At 39.5% G+C, this 18,338-nt stretch overlaps 1 pseudogene; it reads right to left on the bottom strand.

Moving 5' to 3' along the window:
- Positions 1 to 13,895: 13,895 nt before the first annotated feature.
- Positions 13,896 to 14,515, bottom strand: LOC110306045 (annotated as a pseudogene).
- Positions 14,516 to 18,338: the final 3,823 nt, after the last annotated feature.

The following is an 18,338-nucleotide window of genomic DNA, read 5'->3' as shown; positions in this document are numbered from 1 at the left end:
GAATAATTTTTAATTATGCTTCTGATATTTTTAAGAAACAAAGCAATTTGTAGACATTTAATCAGTCTAACATCCTGAGTATATATGTTATTGAATTAAATGTACATTTTGCGTATCAGAGACCTGGCATTAGCTTTTTCCTAATATGTATTATTTTAAAACCTTAATAAGTATCTTAAACTCCTTCAACCGTATTCGATTTCCTTGCAAATAAAGATCCCTGCTTCAAACTGTGCTGATGCAGTGGAACAGGGCATGCCATTAATTATTACAATGTACACCTTACAATGCTAGATTTTCTGATGGTGGTCATTCAAACCCAGGTGAGATGCTAAACTATAGGTTTATAGTACTTTTAATTTTATTTATCCAATTACTAGAACTGTTGTTCACTTTAAAAACAATCCTTGGTCATTTATATGTCCTCTTTTGAGAATTATATGTTCATTTTATTAACACATTTGTTGAAGGACAGTTTTGGTGTGTGTGTGTGTGTGTGTGTGTGTGCACGCATGAGTGCACACATGCTTCCTAGTACTTTATAAATTCTGGTGACTAACAGTGTGTCTGAAGTATAGTTGGTGAAGCTTTTCTAGCAGTCTGTGTGGTGGGTTGGTTGGTTGTTCCACTCATAGTTTCTTTCTCCCATTTGTTCGTCCTTGAAGCTAATTGGTTCCTGAGCTATTGGCATACTGATCAGAATGTTCTTGCTTAAACCTATATCTTAACATTCATATCTCATCGTTTCCTCTACTCGTGTTAGCATTTAATGTTTCAAATTAAGGTCTTTTAGTAGAAGGGGGTGTGTCTATAAAACAGACTTGGTTCAAAGATACTTAAATGATAGCTAATACATTACATTCTAATTTAAAAAAATTAAAACAAAATGTCAAATTTCTGGTAAATACTCATGACTGAAGTTTTATGAAACTTTATAAACTGAAAAAAGTCTCAGTATACTATACAGAGGTCTATTTAGGAGTGTTTTATAGGCATAATCTGAACTACCTCAGAAGCACACTAGAAAAATTATATTCTATTGGTACTGAAATAACTAAGAATTTTCATAATATGAAGAAAAAGCCCGAGAAGTTAGCTCAAAAAGTAGACTAAATAAAATGTGCTAGGAACTTGAGATTGTATTCATGAGACATATATGAAAAGCAACCCTTAAGTTTAGCTTAGACATATTCAAAAATAGAATTATCCTGGGAAAGGGGTGCTTGTGTGACTTTAGTATAAATGTCATAACACCTGCTCCCATCCCCAGGTAAGTCAAGCCAGAAATGTACTAAATAACTGTTAAGTGATTCTGTTTGATAATGTACTTTATTAAAGTTAATATGGCCATAAAGAGGGAGAAACAATGACTCAGATAAGGGGTCTACACTTCATAAAACTTTGACTGCTAGAACTCCCAAAAGCCCAGGACTTAGGTGAGTATCAATGAAGTCTTAGGGTGATTAAAGTATTGTGAATCCAGTGGAACAATCCTGGCTCATGGCAACTGCACCTGCATAGGCACTGAAGTGGCACCTTAGCCTTAGAGTGTAATGTGGTTTTGATGAAAACAGTGTAACTGTACTAGTTAAAGGGGAATGGGAGGGTCTAGATGAATTAAGGATCATGACTGGGAAACTTGCAAGGTCCAAGCTGAAAGACAAAGTAAGGCTGCTTTGAGAGGTCAGGATCCAGCAGTGTGAGGCTATTTGAGGTTTGATGAAAGAAAAGATTGATTCCCAGTAAGCCTATTCTATATTCAAACAGAAGGAGTCAGCTCACCTTCTCTTTGGAGAGCCCCCTAGGCCGTGTGGGAGTAACTGTGGATGTCTGAGCTGAATCATCAATTAGTCTTCATTTTGCAAAGAAGGAGCAAATGCACATTGAATTTAGGAAAATGTGAATGCAAGATACGAAAACTTGGGGAAAATGCATTACAATTTAAGAAGGTGGGGGAAACAAAAACAATGTTGGGGAAGGGTGTCTGCTCTGAGTTTGGAGGGCTTGATTGCTAACAGTGGAAATTATGCCTGTTTCTCTTTCAATGTGAGAAGAGAGAGGAAGAGGGAAGAGGAGAGGGAGAAGCAGAGAAAGGGAGCACATTGTGCTGCAACAATTGCACACGTGGAAGTGGGGAGAGGGGAGTAAACAAAGGATATGGAAAAGTGACAATGGAGAAGTATGGTAGGTATTCTTCCAACAGGTGACTTCCAAGGATCACTGGTGCACAGATAATAGGAATATGGGTGAACATTTTGGTGTTTCTGAGTAAGTATTAGGACAGTCGTGCTTAGAAGCTTGGAGAATCATACTGAGTAAGGGTATAAGATAAGAGTAAGATAAATTAAAGTGAAAACACGACTACTCTAAGTTTGAGGACGTAGAAGAGAAGAAGGAGCTAAAAAAGTGTCAGAATAGAGGATAGGATGGAGTTTGTGAAGGAGCCAACTGACTACTGTTTTGGGAGTGATGGAGTAAAACAGCTTTAAAAAAAAAAGTGGTGGGGCATAGTATCCAAGTGAGTTATTTCTGTGGAACAATGATTTTAGGAGACAATGAAGTCAACAATTGAAATATATCCACTTTATATAAAAACAAATGAACCAACCAACGAACTTCAGTTTGCTCAAATTTCAGAATTTTAAAAGCATCATCCTCATCTGAAGGCTGAGGTAACTAAGTGAGGATAGTGAGACATTGAATATTTTGTTCAATGATAAGGTACCAAAAATTAGAAGGAGCATTGAAAATAAAGACTGTTATATTCGAGACTGAACAACCACATGTGGCTTAGGCCACTCCATACCATGTTTCAAATATTTAATCTATTATTTAATACTTTGAAGTTAGAAATTTTGAAGTTGTAATGTTTAGAATTTTGAAGTTAGAATTCAGTCACAGTGAGTAAAAGTCCTAAGGGCGCTGTACTGGCTAGTTTTGTGTCAACTTGACACAGCTGGAGTTATCACAGAGAAAGGAGCTTCAGTTGAGGAGATTCCTCCATGAGATCCAGCTGTAAGGTATTTTCTCAATTAGTGATCAAGGGGGAAAGGCCCCTTGTGGATGGGACCTCTGGGCTGGCAGTCTTGGTTCTATAAGAGAGCAGGCTGAGCAAGCCAGGGGAAACAAGCCAGTAAAGAATATCCCTCCATGGCCTCTGCATCCTGCTCCATGACCTGCTTGAGTTCTAGTCCTGACTTCTTTCAGTGATGAACAGCAATGTGGAAATGTAAGCTGAATAAACCCTTTCCTTCCCAACTGCTTCTTGGTCATGATGTTTGTGCAGGAATAGAAACCCTGACTAAGACAGGTGCCATATCACAAGGATGAAATATGTATATATGTATGTATGTATGCATGTGAGTGTGGGTGGGTGTATATGTGTACATATGCATGCAAGAGAGCAATCGTAATGATGTAGAGAATCTAGTTTGCCTTAGTGGAAATAACTGAAAATATACTGTAGGGGAGGGGTGAAAAATGCATAACCATCCTGGGTGATGTAAATTTTGACTATGAATTGCTCTCTGTACACATTCCATCATGAGGAATGAAGGTGACTCTTCTATGACTTATGCATTAGCTGGTTGGAGAATTTCAAGTGTCTGTGTGTGTGTGTGTTTGCCTGTGCACATGTGTACTCTTTCAAAAAACATGCTTTCTGGACAACTGCATTTTTTTTTTTTTGGTGTTAGAGGAAAAATGAACATCTGTAGACAAACCAGAGTCTGTTTAAAATAAGCTCAAATAAAAATTTTTGACACAGTATTCATGATATAATTATGAGAAGAAGATAAAAGCAACAGTTTGGACTTTTTTGTTTGATTTAGGTATGTTCTAATAAACTTACACTAGGTAAATTGGTTTAGAGTGACTCCAGGGTGTGTGGAGGCCGTATTTTTGGTTCTACTGTTTCTGAGCATGGTGAAAGGATGTTCTTTTTGGTATGTTTAATGACTTAAATCATGCAACAACTAATGTTTTGTTTGTGTTCTCTACCTGTGTACACTGGTGTTACTTTCAAAAATAATCATCCATTCAATTTCTAGTGTCTTCTGTCCACACCTACACCAGTAGCAGTTGTGAATAAGTGCACAGAGCCACCCCAAAGCACTGCCTGCCTCCAAAGAGGCCTGTTCCAACCTGACACATACAGCTTCACCTGCCTCCCAGGAGGCATACTTCAATCCAGCTGACATCACAGGCAACCAGATAGAAAAAGGCAGGCCAAAGAATACAATCAACAGAAGCCGATGCAATTTGGCACCATCAGATCCCAGCTGTCCTACTACAGCAAGGTCTGGATACCCTAACACATTTGAAGAGCAAGATTCTGGCCTTAAATTCCCAAATCATGAAGATGATAGAGACCTTTAAAGAGAATATAAATAATTCCTTTAACAGAATATAGGAAAACACAGGCAAACAGGTAGAAACGCTTAAAGAGGAAACAAAGAAATCCTTTTAAGATATACAGAAAAATACAATCAAATAGGTGAAGGAAACGAATAAAGCAAGACCTAAAAATGGAACTAGATGTAATAAAGAAAACAAAAATGGAGGCAACCGTGGAAATGTAAAACCAAGGAAAAAGAACAAGAACTATAGACACAAGCATTACCAACAGAATAAGGAAGAGAGAACCTCAGGCATAGAAGATACCATAGAAGAACTGGATACATCAACCAAGGAAAATGCGAAATGTAAAAAGTTCCTAACTCAAGATATCCAGGATATTTGGGACACTATGAAAAGACCATACACAAGAATAATAGGAATAGAAGAGGGTTAAGATTTTGAGTTCAAAGGGCCAGAAAACATATTTAACAAAACCATAGAAGGAAACGTCCCTAACTTAAAGAAAGAGATGGGCATAAACTTACGAGAAGCTTACAAGACACCAAACAGATTGGACCAGAAAAGAAATTACTTCTGCCACATAATAATCGAACCACTAAGTGTACAGAACAAAGAAAGAATATTAAAAGCTCTAAGTGAAAACGGCCAAGGAACACATAAATGCAGACCTATCAGAATTATACCTGACTTCCCAACAAATACTCTAAGAGCCAGAAGATCCTGGATAGATGTCTTGCAGTACCAAAGAGACCACAGATGCCAGCCCAGACTACCCAGCAAAACTTCCAACCACCATAGATGGATAAACCAAGGTATTCCATGACAAAACCAAGTTTAAACAATACCTTTCTGCTAAGAAGTTAAACTCCACCAACCCAAATAACCCAATTGGCCCATGGGAAGTGGCAGTATTAGGAAAATATGACCTTGTTGAAGTAGGTGTGGCCTTGTTGGAGGGAGTGCATCACTGTGGAGGTGAGCTTTGAGGTCCTGTGCTAAAGTTCCACCCAGTGCACAGGGCAGTATTTTTCTGGCTGCCTTCAAATCAAGATGAAGGACTCTTGGCTCCTCCAGCACCATATTTGCCTGCAGGCAGCTATGTTCCCACCATGATGATAAGCCTCTGAAACTGTAAGCCAGCCTCAATTAAATGTTTTCCTTTATAAGAAAAAAAAAAAGGCGGGGGGGGGGGGGATACAGAACTGAACAGAAAATTCTCAACAGAGGAATCTTGAATGGGAAGCACTTAAAAAAATGCTCAACATTCTTAGCCATTAGGGAATTTCAAATCAAAGGGACTCTGAGATTCTACCTCATGCCAATCAGAATAGTTAAGATCAAAAACTCAAGGGACAGTACTTGTTGGCAAAGATTAGAGAACAAGAACACTCCTCTGCCACAGATTGGGCCCAGTAGGCCCCCCTCAATCCGTGGGAATCAGGGCCTTGGACAGATGGGCATAGAGTCAGCAAGAATGGGGTGACAAACAGACAGGACACAAGAGAGTGTGCTGGATCTGAATGTAATGTCACAAAGGAACACCAACCAGTCTTATATAATACAGAAAACAAAGGAGTAGGATGTCACAGCAGGTAAAGTACATTGAAGTTATCTGACACAAAACAGAGGAATGACTTCAAAAGGATGTACAGGAACCAGGTAATGTTTACAGTAAAGATAAAACTGCCCTGCCTATGGTCAGCTAATGACAGGTGAGGATTTCACACCCTAGTCATAATTTGTGCTACTCCTTTGAGCCTTGTGAAAGCTAGCACTAGGGGGTTCTGCTCTAGCAGACCTTCTCATGAATAATGCAATACCACAGCCCCCCTATTTCCTAGGTCTTGGTAAATTCTTGCATATGACTGTAAGTTGGCTGTTCTTTTAAGTATCTGTAGGGAATCTCTATTTGTCCGAAGAATTCATCAATTTGTTTCTAATATGCAATGTAGTCTGCTATACCTGGCTGTAGTGAAGATTCTAAGACTACTTTGCTAGACTTGCCCTGAGATTTCTAACTCTTATCCAGTAAAATACTGTAAGAAAGCATGCAAGACCCTCCAGGATATTGCAGGGACATATCTGGGGCATTCTAGCTATGGGAATGCCAAGGTTCCAGGAGACTAAGTTTCCTTGAAACTCTGCCTCAGGACTGCTTCCAGGTTTCTAAACCTGTAATGCGAGTCACTACTGGAGTAGATGTAGCACTCTGCCATGGCTAAAGGAATTGCAAATTTGTACAGCCACTCTGGTAATCAGTCTGGTGGTTTCTCAGAAATTAGAAATATTTTTTACTGAAGGTCCAGATAGCCTGCTTCTGGGTGGTATATACCCACAAGACACTCTACTATATCCCAGGGGCATGTGCCCCACTATGTTCAAAGCAGCTTTATTCATAATTGCCAGAAACTGGAAACAATTAGATATCCCTAAAGTGGAGAATGGATAAGGAAATATGGTTTATTTACACAATGGAATACTATTCAGCTATTAAAAACAATGCCATTATTAATTTTGCATGGAAGTGGATGGAAGCTGAAAAAAAATCATCCCGAGGGTGGTAACTCAGACTCAAAGGAACATGCATGGTATGTACACTGATAAGTGCATATTAGCCATAAAGTACAGAATATCTACGATAAAATCCACAGACCCAAAGAAATAAACAAAAAGAAAGGCCCAAGTGGGAATGCTTGAATCCCACTTAGAAAGGGAATCAAAATAGTCATAGGAGGCAGAAGGAGGGAGGAAATTAGGTGGAAGAGAGGAGGGGGATGGAAAGGGAAGTCAGGATCAGGAATGGGGGAAGACTGGAGAGAGGCCAAGAGGGCAAGGAGAATGAATGGAAATCTGCAGTTGCCCGGGTGTAAGAAGGGGAGAATCCCAAGGAAATCACAGAGACCTGAATAGGGGAGGCCCCCAGGAATTAATGCAGATTACCTTAGCCAAGATGTCTAACACTGGGGAAATGGAACCTGAAGATGACACATCCTGTGGCCAAGTAGTGAAGAAGTATAGGAAAGTAAAAACAAAATTCGAGGCTTTTAGACCCAGGCTTGGGAGTGTGGTCTTTGTGGCTTAGTGCTCCAGGTGCTGGTCATAAAACAGATAGCTACATTCCTTCCTCCACCCACCCGCTTCCTGGGTTCAAAGAGTGTTCATTCAAAGAAAGTCACCCTGACCCACCCTGACCATTGCTGGAACCTGCAATAAAAATGTGCTATCGTTAGGGGCTCTTAGAAACTGTCTTGAGAAATAACCCTCACAATTACCAGGTATTTCTTGTGACATTTGTGACTTTACACTTCCTTGTGACTCTTAACTGGTACTTTTGGTATTTTCTAACAACGCCCTCCCCACCTCCTTGAGTTGTGGTTTCTTCCTTTAAATACCCCCTTACTCAGCTACTCGGGGCTCCACGGTCCTCTACCTCTGCGTGGTGTATGACCATGGGCCCGAGAGCGCTCTTGAATAAAAATCCTCTTGCAATTTGCAGCAAGACCGTTTCTTGTGGGCGATTTTGGGGTGTCGCCTCTCCTGAGTCAGAACTTGGGGGAGTCCTCACGTTGTGGGTCTTTCAGTAGGATGTCCAATGGAGAGATAAGACACCAACACACTTAGAAAATTTTTGACTGAAAATTTGTCCTATCTAAAAGAAATGTAATGATGGGGCAGAGACTGAAAGAAGGGCTAACCATTGACCTGCCCAACCTATCCCAGGGGCAAGCACCAATCCCTGATCTTATCCATGATACTCTGTTTTGCTTGTGGACCCGAGCCGAGCATAACTGTCCTATGAGAGGCTCTACCCAGCAGCAAACTGAAACAGATGCAGATACTCACAGCCAAACAATGGATGGAGGTTGAGACACTTATGGAAGAGTAGGGAGAAGAATTAAAGACCCAGAAATGGATGGGAACCCCACAGGAAGACCAACAGAATTAACTAATCTGTACCCTCAGGGAGCTATCAGAGACTGAACCACCAACCAAAGAACATGCATAGTCTAGAAGGAGGCCCCTGGCACATATATGGCAGACATAGTTCAGTCTCCATGTCTTCCTTGTCTGGCCTCAGTGGGAGTGGATGCAGCTAATCTGGCAGAGACTTGATGGTTCAGGATTGGGGGTTGAGGATACCCTGGGAGGAGAAGAGGTGGAAAGATGGGAAAAGGGACTTTGGACTTTGGGAGATAGGGACATGGTGGGAGTGCAGTGTTTGGGATCTAAATAAATAAAGTGGCTAGATTTTATGTAAATGATCAGTGGAAGAGCTTTTGATTAATTGGTAATTTATCAATATGATGTCTGTATGGAAATAAAAGAATATATGATTGTTAAATTATGATATGCAGGGAAATGACCCAGGTATACTGTTATTTAATATCAATGGAAGACATCAACATTTCTAAAACAATAATGCTAGATAAAATATCCTTCATTTTAGCAGAGAAAAACACTACTTAACATGGTGCAAAAATCACCATTCATAAAGAGAAGGATTAATAAATTTGAACTCCATTTAGTTTAATATGTTCATTTCACCTAAAGACACCATTAATTAAATAATAAAGATAGGAGTTTAGTGTCATAGAGAACTGAAACACCAATAACCGATAAATATTTCATATCCAATACAAAAAGTATTATACGTTAATAACAAAAGAAGACAACGTAAAAGAAATTACTTTCATTCCCAGTCTCCAGGGAAGCAAGAGGCTCCCAGTACCCAACAGTGATGACTTTAGCCAAATTACCCAACGATGGGGAGATATAACCTGTAGAGACCACCTCCAAAAGATAGGCATGGACCTCTGAAATGTTCCTGTCAAAAAGAAAGACAGGGACAAAAAATGGAACAGAGACCGAAGGAAAGGCCATCCAAGAGACCACCCCACCTAGCAATCCATCCCATCTGCAGACACCAAACCCTATACTATTGCTGATGCCAAGAAGCGCTTGGCAACAGGAACCTGTTTCCTGAGAGGTTCTACCACCACCTGACCAATACAGATGCAGATCCTACAGCCAACCATCTGACTGAGCCCGGGGATCCCAATGGAAGAGCTAGGGGAATGGCTGAAGGAGCTGAAGGGGATTGCAGCCCCATAGGAAGAACAATATCAACTGGCTGGACTACCCAGAGCTCCCAGGGACAAAACTACCAACCAAAGAGTGTACAAAGAGGGATCCATGGCTCCAGATATATATGTAGCAGAGAATGGCCTTGTCTGACATCAGTGGGAGGGGAGCCCCTGGGTCCTGTGGAGGCTCACTGCCCCAGTGTAGGGGAATGCTAGAGTGGTAAGGCAGGAGTGGGTGAGTGGTTGGAGGAGTATGGGTTTGTGTAATGGAGGCTTTCCACAGAGATCTCTGGCCAGGCCAGGTGTGAGGGTTCAGGCAAAGGGGAGAGAACATGAGCAGGGAGACGGAATGGTCTCCACTCCCTCAGCTGCTGTAGCTGCCTCCACCTCAGTCTCCACTGCTGCTGCTTCAGTTGCTACAAGAAGCTGCACCAGTCACTCTGTGCTGAGTCGGGCCAGGCTGAGCTGGTGCCAGGCTGACTAGCCAGAGAGGAGTGTGGGGGAGCTTCTGGTGGCGTTTTCTTTTGGGGAGAGCAGATCTCTTCCCCAAGCAACAGAGTTACAGCTTTTATGACAGAAGCTTTCAGAGACAGAGTAATTCTCACACACTTTTATTCCTTCTGGATAGGATCCTTACATACAATTTTGGGGTGGGTCATGGTCTGACAGTAGGTACTTTCTATTGGTTTGGTCTGAGAGCTTGGGGATACCTTATCTACATGTGGAAGGGCTTGGAGGACTGCTTCTCAGTGACTGAAGGCCACAAACCTATCTACGGGGGGATATGGGGACTCTATCTACGTGACACGGGCCTGGTGCCCGGGAACAGGTTACCCATTCAGGGTCTCTGGTGGTTTTGAGTCTTAGTTCAACCGGGAACCAACTACCTTTTATAGCCCATGGCCCCACAGAGGAGCACCTTTATAGAGAAAAGGGGAGAGGAGAGAGTCAGGATGGGATGAGGGGTTTGTGGAGTGGTAACTGGGAAGGGGTTAATGTGAATAAAATGATTAATAAAACAATTACTTTTATTATTTTACAAGATCTTATCTTTTAGTCAATGAACACCTTAAAAGGTGTTTTGTCATTTTGTTAATTACTAAATGTAAATAAAAAGTACAGTGACATGTCAGAGCACTTTATAACGGTCAAATTCTCTATCTATCTATCTATCTATCTATCTATCTATCTATCTATCTATCTATCTATCTATCTATCATCTATCTATCTATCTATCTATCTATCTATCTATCTNTATCTATCTATCTATCTATCTATCTATCTATCTATCTATCTATCATCTATCTATCTATCTATCTATCTATCTATCTATCTATCTATCATCTATCTATCATCTATCTATCATCTATCTATCATCTATCTATCATCTATCTATCTATCTATCTATCTATCTATCTATCTATCTATCTATCTATCTATCTATCTGATCTGAGACAGGGTTTCTCTATGTAGCCCTCTTTTCCTGAAACAAGGCTAGCTTTGAGCTCACAGTGATCCCTCTGCTTCTGACTTCTGAAGGCCACCTTGGTTTATTGTAGCTTACAAGTTCAGGTTATGGTCTATGATAGCAGAGAAATCAAGGTGGGAAGAATTTTAAGAAGTTTAGCCAGGTCCCATCCATATTCAAGATCACAAACAAATGCTTACATACTTTTTGCTGCTTACTTGCTTGTGCTTAGGTCAATTTCTGTACTGACACAATCAGGACGCCCCTGCCTAGAAAATGGTGCCACCCGTAGTGAGTTAGGTTTGCTCACATCATTAGTTTAAAACCCTCTTATGTAGATATGCCCACAGGCTGATGCAATGTACATTGTCTCATTGAGACTCTCTTTTCAAGTGATTCTGGATTGTGTCTGTATGGTCTATGCAACCAATGCCATAAAGTCACACCATGTGACAAATCTCATGTGGGAGATTTCTTGGTGCAGGGATACAGAGGATACATACCTTTAGATGAGGATAGAGAGAAGAAGAGAGTGGGGAGAGGAGGGACTGGCCTTTTATAATGGGATGTAGCAGCACATGAGCAGGGAGGCTATGCAACTCTAGGCAACAGTGGGAATATATTGCATCTTGGCAGCTAGTAATGACCCTGGTTGCTGAGTCCCTGGAGCAGGTGGTGGAGATGCCTGATTGCTAAGTGTCAAGTTGACTGATAATCTAAATACCTCATTGAATATCCAGAGTTAGTCTGTATCTGAAGTAATTTGGGGTCTCTTAAGCAACCTGGTGGGAATACTACAGACTCAGTGCCAGTTTTTAATCACAATTAATATAATTGTGAGATATAAATATATTTATACTAGGAACTCTATTTTCACTCCTGGATACATATTAGAAATAATTTGGACATATGTACAGTACTAAATTTGTATAAGAGTATCATAATAAGAATTTAAGAATTCACAGTAGAAATTTTAATAGCTCAAAGTAGAAAATAAAATTGATGTCTATCTGTAGTAGAATATCAAATGGGTTACTGTGCATTAATACAGTAAATTATGAAATAGCAAAGAAAATTAGGATTTTTTTTTTTTTTTTGGTTTTTTTCGAGACAGGGTTTCTCTGTGTAGCCCTGGCTGTCCTGGCACTCACTAGGCTGGCCTCGAACTCAGAAATCCGTCTGCCTCTGCCTCCTGAGTGCTGGGACTAAAGGCGTGCGCCACCACGCCCGGCTGGAAAATTAGGAAATTTAACTACAAAAATTGATAAAGCATGTAAACATATTGAACACTGGGAGTCAGACACTGAAGGATGTACACTGGTTAGTAGTACTCAATAAAATTTCATTAACTGGTTGAGCTATGTTAGAAACTAGTGTTAGGAAAGAGCAGAGGGTTATATGGTACAAGGCTTAAATGAAGATGGTCTTATTCTAATTTTGATGTGGGTGTGTTCTACATGGAGATGTATTGATGTGGACATCAATTTTTCAGATATTTAAAAACAAAATATATGGGAAGAAGTAACCAATCAGTGTTATTAAGCTTATATTACTGAAAAATGATTTTTAACTAATTCCCTCAGTCATACTTACAACTGTGCTTTTCACAGTAATAAGATCACCTTCCCCACTTCTGCTTGGGTCACTTCCTAGTTTCCATTGTTACTATTTCTAACACTTGTCAGTTGCCTGAAGTCTCCATGCACAGGCTTCTTCCTTTGTGTGTACAAATACCTTCTGCTGACATAGCGAATGTTAAGTAGAGGCAACTGCAGGAAAAGTTCTTCCACTTTGTCACAAAATGCACAAACTTACCTACATAGTTGAAGCTCTTATTTTTAGAAGGCAATCTTATTAGTAATGACTAAACTTTATGTCTGATAAAACCCACTGATAACAGTGCCTCAAGCAAGCGGGTGCTTCTCTTTGTCTTCTATCTATCTTCCACATATATAGTACGTGAGGTCCATGATCAAGGCTAACATGAAAGTCTGCTCTTTAAGCACTAGAGAGGCTGAGTATGGCCTTTGTCCTCTTGTCTCAGCGAGGCCACTGTACCAGACAGATGTGAGTAAAAAGAAAGGAAAGTACAAACCCAGAGGCGAGCAGCAGGCTTGTGTTATGTATGCAACCGTGTCCTCTAGATAGGATTTGAGGTGTTCTAATTTTCTATAATACATGCTACACAGATAATGTTCTGGTCACGTTTTTCTACTCATCTGTCCTCCTGGGACAAGTTACAATAGTTTTAAACAACCAGTTGTGCTGGCATATGCCTTTAGTTCCATCAGAGGAAGGTGGGTTTCTGAGTCAAGGCCATTCCAGTTTATAGAATGAGTTCCAGGACACACAAGCCTACACAGGAAAACCCTGTCTCAAAAATAATATTAAACAAACAAACATCTTTCAAAGCTTGTTTTCTCTCTCCCTTGCAACGTGCCTTACTAGATGGGCTGCCCTCTTCACTTCAGTCAATGCCTGCATCCAGCACACTACCACAAAAACCATCGCTATTAATTCAACACAATCTGGACAGGGCCAACAAATTTTACTGACAAATTTTTCAAAAAGGTGAACAGAAAGTTTTCTTCCAAAATAAAATGAGTGGGTTTTCTTTCAATGCCTTATCTGACTTGACCTTTCAATATAAGTGTCTTTGACGGTCACCTCCCACTCCCCCATTTTCCCCTTGATCAATAAAAGTCAGTCTTCTATTTTCCTCCTGCTTCTTTGTCTGCCCTCATACTCTTTTTGCAAATCCTCTGTTTATGTCCCCCAATCAGTGCAAGCACTGTTACAAATTCTATTCCCTGACATCTTCTCTCTATTTTTTTTTTTTCAGTTCTGAACAATCTCAGCCCTTATGGTTCCAGACACACCATTGACAACATACAGACACAGCATCCTCTATACAATACAAAACATCATTTTTTTTTCTTTTTTGCTTTATGGATAATTTATTACAACTTTCTAACCACACATCATTATTTCTTTTCAACATCTTGCTCTGCAGGTTCCTTCGCCCTTTTTGCTTGGATGCCAAAGAGCCGGGCATTGGCACAGATCATGAGGAGACTGGCAAAGCCTTGAAGTTCTTCTCTTCTTCTGTGATGACTTTGTCCTTTTCCTTTTTGTACACATTCTGGATGGGCATCACAGGTCCTGTTAGCTGGATGGCTAATTTAAGTTCTTCAGCAGAACTATCTCCCTTCTTTGGAGCAGAAGGCTTCCTGGGGAAAGTATGAGCTTGGAGCAGCACTCCTTCAGGCGTAGAAGTTGATGTGTTGTGAGTCAGTGGATTTGTTTCGCCTCCTTGGGTGCTGATGGTGTGAGTTATTTTCTTGTGGATACTAGCCACCCTGAGTTCCTCCAGACTGAAGCCCCTGCCTGCCCGGATCTTGTTGTAATATCTAACTGTAGGGTACCTCACGATGAGCCTGATGGGACCAGATGTGGGATGAGGGACAATGTGGTGTGCTTTTGCCTGCCGGACCTTGCATCTGAGGATCTTGTCTGCCGGCTGGTTGAACCAATTTTCTTTTTGCTGCTGCCAAGCCTTGTAGAAGTGGGGCTTCAAGGTCATGCCGTTCCGGCTGGGTGCCATGGTTGCCTCCTGTACTACAGAACGGCTGAGCAGAAAGGACAAAACATTATTCTTAAGTCTAGAGCTGTCAGGAAAGAAATTATTACATTAATATCTCCTAGACACCAAACTAAATATATGGTCCCCCCCCCCTTTTCTGGCAACCTTAGCAAATCAGTACTCATTTTTTACTTCCTAATTCATCTGAGCTATTGTCAAATATTTTTTTCTTTTCAGTAAGGAAAATTCTGAATCCTCCTGTTTGCAAACTGAGAACCACTCATATTCCAGAATCAGGTGCTTCCCCTATCCTGCCTTAGTGATCCAGCATCAGCCGTCTCATCATCACCAGCCACCAAATGCAACAGAATTCCACTGTTACTGTGGGTTGCATATTCTTCCGATGCATATGTGTCATATCTTTTAAAGTCTCTGCCTTCATGGATTACTCTCTTTATCTTCCATAGGAAGCCTTTTCTAAATCCATCTCAACGCTCAATGAATCTCTCCATTGAGGTCTGTTACCTGGTGTAACTTTGTGGCATTTGTCCATCTTCAGATTGCTGGGGGAAAAAATTTCCTAGCACCTTCTTTTTGTTTTACCTCTTTCCCAAGTTACTGTTTATCCTACTTTGAATTTCAGTACCTTTCTTGTGCATCATCACCAGTTCGCTAACATCTTTTACCTGGATGGCAGCATAGCCTTTGGACATACTTTTGTTTCATCAATCTTGATGAAGCTACTTACAGTCCTTTTCACTAATCAGTAATTGACCCATCCAGCAGGTCCAGTTATTCGAGGGTCTCGAGTAAACCTTCTCCTAAGAACCAAATGTGGGGGTAGAGAGAGACGAGAACCCTGTGCAATGAACGACACACAGAAGCAGTCTGAGTAGCATCAAGGTCTCACTGTACTAGCAAGGTTCAAGTTTAAATGCACAAGCAAAAGGGGAAGTACTTCTCAGCAGGAGGAATGGGGCATTGGAAATGCACCTCAGCAGGAGGGATGGGGCAGCAGAAAATTTTCTTTTGGCGACTACATGGGGAAGCAGGAACTTGGTGGTATCAGGGTACATCTTGAGGTCAGGACATCCGGTGCTGAATTAGGGCTGGAACAATCTGTGGTTGTTCTCGGAGCAGTGCGTCGGTGGCTCGCTTTTGACCCCCTTTTCTTCTCAGGGGGAGAGGCCCAATTCAGAGATCAGGACAATAGTGTTGTCTTAATAGCTCCCAACAAGTAATAAGCTATTTTCAAAATTACAAACTGTATTTTGTTATTCTTTCCAGACAATCATTAAAATAATTTTTCTAACAGCAAGGGAAGGATACTTTGTAAGTAGATTCCTGCTTGTTTCATTAGTCTTATCTGTTGTACTGCCATAGAAGTTTATGTTTCTCTTTCATGTCTATAAAACAACTATTTCCTGTTAGTGTATAGGATGTTTTTCTCTTTCTGAGCACCATGTTATCTCATTCTCCTTTTAAAGTTTTTACAAGGTTACACTAATTCAATGTAAAGTTATTTTAATATCCTATCAGGAAACCCTCACTGATCCATTGTATTAAATATGTTTGTTCCATGATCAAACAATTGTATTGTTTATAATTAATAAAACTTAGTTGTGTTTGTTAATTGGTTATTACATTTTTTTGTCTTTCATGATACTCTTTTTGATTTGTTTATTTACAAGTTGAGTTACGTTAATTGCAATATCTAATGCTGTGTCTGTCAGTTTTAACACTTATACCTATGAAGTATTTATGCGTATAACACATTAAAACTGAGAACTGAGAACCTGAATATAATTTTGTTCAATTTTACTACCATTGGTGAAACAAAAGCCTGCTTGCCTAAATAATTAAACTTGTTTAAATCTAATGTTGTTGTTTCAAGAAATTTTAGAATATATCTTGCAGCATTAAAAGATATAACTATGCAAAAGGAATTCAACAGAAAAGTAGTATTCCTATGATTAACAGTAGAAATCTATCTATCTATCTATCTATCTATCTATCTATCTATCTATCTATCTATCTATCTATCATCTATCTAATCACTCTCAAAAGTTGGCTCAAAAAGTATAATAATTGACCTTTCAGAAAACCAGGTAGACTGCCAGAGAAGAAAAAGTCTTTCACTGCATAAGAATCAAAACCACTAAACATGCAGAACAAAGAAAGAGTATTAAAAATTATGAGCGACCAAGTAACATATAAAGGCAGACACATTAGACTTACTCTTGACTTCTCAATGAAGACTTTGAAAGCCAGAATCATACTTTAAAAACCTATACACAACCAAATTTGAATATCTAAAAAAATTAGATAATTTTATTTTTAGGGATCACCTACCAAAGCTAAACTATGTTCAGATAAATAATTGAAATAGACACATAGCTTCTAATGAAAGAGAAGCAGTTATTAAAAGTATTCCCACCCTTCATAGCCTGTGGTAAGATGGTTTTAGCACAGCATTAATTCTACCAGTCTTTCAAAGAAGAATTAACACAAATATTCCTTAAACTATTCCACAAAATAGAAACAGAAAGAACATTGAACAACTCATTTTGTGAGTCTCAGTCACTTATTCTTATATCCAAACAACATAAAGACAAATGAAGAGATACATACCAGATTACCCAATGAATACAGGTATAAAAATACTTAATAAAATACTTTCAAACCACATCCAAGAACATATAAAAAAGATGATTGAACAAGATTGAACCCCACCTGAAACTTCTTGGGTGATCAAGAACCAGAGACTAAATTAAAGCAAACATCACTGGTCTAAACAAAAACAGTATCAATAAAATAATTTCTAATGGTATTGTACTATCCTCAAATAGCAGAGCCTTAGTCAGTCATTATTAGAGAATCTTCCTCCAGCAGCAGATTGGAGCAGTTGCAGTGACCTACAGACATACATACTCAGAAAGAGAATCTAAATGGGAGGTCTCCATCAATCTCTCCCCTCAGATCTCAGGAAACCTTGTAGAAGAGGAAGCAGAAAGGATGTAAGAACCTGAGGGAAAGGAGGACACCAGGAGAATAAGGTTAGATGAATCAACTATACAAGTGTATATGAGCTCAGAGAGACTGAAGCAGCTAGCATAGGGCTGACACAGGTAGCCACTAGGTTGTCTACATATATATTACAGCTTTTAGCTTAGTATTGTAAAGGTACAGCTGAGTGTGTGAACAAGTGGGTCTCTGATTTTTGTACCTGCTCTTGAGATTCTTTTCCTCTTGCTGGACGGACATATCCAACTTTGATATGATGGATTTGCTTTATTTATTTATTTTGACACTCTTGGTTATTATATTTTAGAAGTCTGTTGTTTTGTAATGAGAGTATATCCACAGGGGAGAAAATATTGAGGAGGAACTTGGAGGAACAGAGAGAAAGGAAGCTACAATTAGGGTATATTATATGAGAGATTGATTTTCAGTGAAGGGAAAAAAATCTTCCATAATAAAGAAGTGTAACAATTAAGTTCAAATCCATAAAACTTTTATTGATATAAGAATACATAAAAGAAACTCAGCATATTTTCCCTATGGGAAATGGAAACATGATAAGTGAAAAGCTAGACTAAATATTTTAAATTAAAAAATATTTTAAAATACACATTTAATAAAAAACTCGCATCATGAACATAGAAAACTCTTAAATCTAAACAAAATGTAACAAAGTTAAAATTTGCAGAAAGAGAAACTGACACCTTACACCAAGGATTACAGGTTACAAGTAAGTGGTCACTTTCCGTATGAGACACATAATTTGTCTAGTAATGAGGCACCACTGATGTCGACTAAAATAATAAAATATAGTAAATTAATA

Source organism: Mus caroli, chromosome 11 (assembly GCF_900094665.2).
Source record: "Mus caroli chromosome 11, CAROLI_EIJ_v1.1, whole genome shotgun sequence".
In the NCBI taxonomy this organism is placed as follows: Eukaryota; Metazoa; Chordata; class Mammalia; order Rodentia; family Muridae; genus Mus; species Mus caroli.
Note: the sequence above shows the minus strand (reverse complement) of the source record. Positions and strands in the feature narration are given on the sequence as shown.